The sequence below is a fragment of the Cynara cardunculus genome (genome assembly GCF_001531365.2).
Source record: "Cynara cardunculus var. scolymus isolate 2C chromosome LG 2, CcrdV1, whole genome shotgun sequence".
Lineage (NCBI taxonomy): Eukaryota > Viridiplantae > Streptophyta > Magnoliopsida > Asterales > Asteraceae > Cynara > Cynara cardunculus.
Window position 1 is genome coordinate 19,144,495 of NC_037529.1, and position 5,099 is coordinate 19,149,593.

The 5,099-nt window shown below is 37.4% G+C and overlaps 1 pseudogene; it reads right to left on the reverse strand.

Annotated features, from left to right (window-relative positions):
• Window positions 1-4,343: 4,343 nt before the first annotated feature.
• LOC112505987 overlaps window positions 4,344-5,099 on the reverse strand; it is a 5,814-nt pseudogene continuing 5,058 nt past the window's right edge.

A 5,099-nucleotide genomic window follows, 5' to 3' on the forward strand; every position in this document is an offset into this window, starting at 1 on the left:
TAAATGTTTTGGTGATCTTCACCCTGCATTGCATAGAAGAGAATCTCACTAGACATTCATGTCTAACCCTCATTTTCGTGTTTCCAAAATTATGTGTGCAGGTAATGATAATGGAAAGAGTATTGTGTGAATTACTTCCCTATATGCTTAGCTGTTTTGGAAGCTTAGACGCTAGGATACAAGATTATGCACTTTTGAAATTTTTGGGTTGTGTATTTTATATTCCAAACTCTTGTATCATGGACCTATGTGGGAAAAACATGTATTCTATATATGAAATATGTGTTATATGAAATGTGTGGATTTGGGGTGTTTCAGTTGTAAGAAATAAAGACTTGGAAATGTGTTCTTCACTTGTTAGAAGGGGTTCTTTCTCTTTAGAGAGAGAGTAGTGAGATAAGTAACTTCTTGGGTAAGCTTCTTAGAGTAAGGAAGATGTAATAACTGAGTAGAGAACACTTAACTATTTATACCCATTGCATTAAATGCAATTCAGAAGGTACACAACACGTGTCAAGCTTTTGGAGGAAAGCTTGTCCTTTGCTACAATGAATAGTCCTTTTGTCTATTCATGAGCAGACATTTTTTCACAGAGTTGGTGAGCACTAAAGTCAACTGAGTGGCTTCGTATAGTACTATACTCTAAAAAAGGTATGGGTTTGTCGTTAATGTACGGAAGGACAAGACAAAAAAATGTGCATGATAAGCTTCATTTGATCGTTGTATGTTGGTATGACGTTGGAGGTCTCTTCAGCATTCGCTGAAACTTGTGTCGTCTTCACACATATGTTGACTAATTTCTAATCATTGAATGCCTCTTCAGATCACGCACATGCTAGTCTCTAATCTTCAATTTTTGTCTTCGACGTTGCTGAAGGTCTTTGGTGTGAGTTTTGTCTTCTTGATGTATAAGAGTCACTGGAGAGTTACAATGCATGTTCATCGATCACTGAACATACTCAGTGATGATCGTTGAAACTGAATAAACAAAAACACTATACTTCAATAGGTAAATAGGATTATCATAAAATCAGTGAGTGAGGATCAACAGTAAATAAGATAGGTTTATAATTTTTAGATGGTATCAGAACTAAATGGATTGATCATCAATGATTGCATTGAAACCCTAAGTTGTTTTTAGATAAGATTCAGCGTCCTAGGTGAGTTCTTCTCTCTGTTTGATTAAGGTTTGTCCTTTCTTTTTGATCTCTGTTGCACCACCTTACGATGACTATTTTTGAGCTCGTGGTTTCTACTTCAAAAGCCAAGTCTCTTGTTGGTTGACCTTTTGTTTCTGGTTGGTTGAGTTTTGGCATATCATCTGACGGGTGTCGAGACCGGCAAATAATAAAGTACAAACTAACGCACAATTTTACAACCAAAATTGTAAAAGTGGTAAGTCGGGTCGAATCCACTGGGACTCGGCTTTAACTCTTTAGGACTAGATAATCAAGTACAAAAATGAAACTTTAAAATTAAATACGAGGGGGGGGGGGTTTGTTTGTGCAGAAAGGATTTGAACATAAGAACCGTAGAATAAGCTTTGACAATCAAAATGAAAAGAAACTCAACTTCGGGTTACAAATGCAATTTTTATTCATAGGTCGTTATCATTGACAATGTAAATAAATATCGCCTCTACTTCGATTAACCCRGTTCTATTTGTTAAAAARCWYTAACAAACAATTCCAACATACAYRGCGTTTGAGAGGAACAAGCTCTCCTATCAAACCTTAATATGCAATTAGTCTCAAACAAGCTCTTGAAGACTTAATTGATACTAGCATTAAGATTAAATGGAACCCGGATCCGGGTAAATTAACACATAAGCTCGGTTAATTTTATCGTACCGTTTCACCCAATTTCACAACAAAAGTAGAAATCTTTGACAAAACCCACCTTGTTATGTGTCACTAACACTAGTTTACTAAACAATTACGGATTTAGAAAACTAATTTGACTACAATGGAATTCAACACAATTGATCAGAAAGTATGAAACTCAATTTTATAAACCACAAACACAGAAATTGGATAAATAATCAAAGCTAGATGGAAATACATCATCTCAAACAGCCATATGAATTAGAAGTTGCAAATGCTAAATAACCCAAAATTGAATCCTAAAGGAATTAGCCACACATGGCTAAACTAGGTTGCTAATTCTAAGGGTTTTAGGACTTACCGAAAAGATGATGAAAGTTGCTGTCTTCACGGTCGCATCCCTCTCCCCAAATCGAACCGCAGCCGTCTTTCTCCCTCGAACAGCTGCTTGCTGCTGTCCTCTCTCGCCTCTCGTGACCAATTCACAGCCCCTTTCTGCTGTCTCTATTTCTCTCGTGACAGCCCTAATCGAACAGCCCCAATCGACAGCCCCTTTGTTGTCGATTTCTTCCTCCAACAGCTGCTACCTTTTCTCCCGATTTTCCCCTTCCCCAAATCGACTCGGCTCTCCTTTTCTTCCCCTCGACACGACCCTGTCTCCCACGTCTTTCTCGTACTCGCCCATTATCCCCCGATTTCTCTCTCGCTGCCCACGTTTTGCCTCTCGCTGTTGATCTCTCTCAATCGACAGGTTTGATTTTGGTCTTGGGCTGCAGCCTGCTTCTTGTTAGTGGGCTGCTGGTGCTGTTGGGCTTGATGAAGTCCACAAAAATATTTCTTTTTGGGCTAGACTTCTACAAACAAACAAAAAGATAATATGGATTAAATAAACACATTATTTTCTCATAATGATGAAAATAAAAGGCTTTTTAACCTTAATTTTAAACCAAGAAAATATAGCTATCAAAACATCCCCACACTTAGAACTTTGACCATCCTCGGGCAAACACCAAGGTTATAGCAAGAAGCAAACACACAAGTTGATTTTTATGAAATCGATAAAAGACACATAGCATTTCATGAAAATGTGTCTTAACTGACATAGCACCAATTGACACACAATGCAAACCAAAGATGAATAATTGCTAATCTCACAAACACCTCACAAGGATATATATATATATATATATATATATCTACTTTTAATCTCTCATTCACACAAAGGTGTAGGTGTTTTCACTCAAAGCATCAATTCACATGAACACATACTACCATAAGCTTGCTTTAAGACTCGATTCTCCATTGCTAAAGGTCAACACTAAATATGGATCAAAAGGTCTTTAAATCGGGTTGTAACATGGCTTAGGGTCAAGGTAGGAAAAATATGGGAAAAGTGACTAAAATAGGACTTTGAAAATTAGACTAAAAAATGAAAGCACATACTCCCACAATATCGTACACTCAAGTAATTTATTTCATTTTGAGCTCTTATTTGACTAAGCACACACTTAGGAGACAATTGTATTTCTTTTCAAAATTGGTCTCCATTTTCTTTTTCTTTTTATAACTTTTGTGCTTTTTTTTTTTTTTCATACTTGCTCTTTTTTTTTTCTTTTTTTTTTAATATATATATAAAGAGTTTAACTAAGATACTACAAAATCTCATTCCCAAAGTCCGGTGAGGAAAGTGTTTGGCTAAGGTTTAAAACRTGGTGTAATAGCAAAAGAACGGTAGTTAGGCTCAAAAATGGTGATCAAAAGGATAAACACACAAGGGTAGGCTTTTAGGCTAGATGGTTTAAAATAAACATCAAAGACGGCCTTTTTCATTTCCATACACTAGTATCGCCTAAATGCRATCTTGAAGAATCCTAATGCAAGTTCTAGAGTAAAATGAACATGGAAGATGCAATGCACACAGAAATGAAATAAGATTGAATAAAATGTTCAATCTCGGCTCAAAAGCTCACGGATGCATATTTGTTCTATAAAATTAGCAAGACTCATAACGGTTGCCTCAAATGTGCTAATCACGACTACACAAGTAAGCACATAATCATTCATGCTATGGTTTTCATGGCATTATAAGAAGAAAAAATCTCAACTCGTATAATTTACTTTATAATTGCCCTGAAAAGAAGTCAAAAATTCGAAAAAATAGCCCCTAAATCATGCAAAATYCCCACACTAATTCCCATCCCCACACTTAAACCATATATTGTCCTCAATATATGCATGTCATGGCACAATCTATAAGCAATAAAAATAAAATGGAAAGAAAACTCCCCTGAATTGAAGATGTGTGCCCAATACATGGTTTTCGGTGTTGGCGGGTGCCTCCGTGCACGTTGGTGGGGGGGGGTATAGAACGCTGACCTGGGAAAAAACAAACTCACCGACTCAAAATACGACTATAAATAATTAAAACTAAACTAGAAATGAAATAAAGCAATAAAATTGGGTTGCCTCCCAATCAGCGCCTTTCTTTAACGTCTTTGGCTAGACATTTTCATGTCATGTCTAAGGTGCTCCCTCCTTCGGCACCTCCACCTTGAAAACCTCTACATCAAGAGGCTTRAACCCTTCATAGAATGGCTTTAAACGATGACCATTAACCTTGAACACTTTTCCCGTTTTCTCACTTTTAATTTCTATGGCACCATAACCAAATACATTAGTAACAACAAATGGTCCCACCCAYCGGGACCTAAGCTTTCCGGGAAATAGTTTGAGACGAGAGTGAAAAAGTAAGACCTTTTGACCTAAAACAAATGTCTTACGGGAAGACATTTTGTCATGAAAAGCTTTAGTCTTTTCTTTATATATATGACTACTCTCATACGCATCATTGCGTATCTCTTCCAATTCTTGGAGTTGGAATTTTCGGTGAGTACCGGCTGCATCAATGTCCAAGTTGACATTTTTCACGGCCCAAAAGGCTTTATGTTCCAACTCAACAGGAAGATGACACGCTTTCCCGTAAACTAAATGAAAATGGGACCTATCGGGGATTTGTACGCGGTCCGGTAGGCCCATAGTGCATCATTTAGCCTCAAGCTCCAATCTTTCCTACTCGGGTTTACCGTTTTCTCGAGAACCTGCTTTATCTCCCGATTCGACACCTCCGCTTGCCCATTTGTTTGTGGATGGTAGGCAGTAGATATCCGGTGCTTTACGCCATATTTCTTGAATAAACCCGCCATCACTCCATTGACAAAGTGGGTGCCCCTGTCGCTTATCACCACTTTTGGAACTCCATATCTACAAAAAATCTTA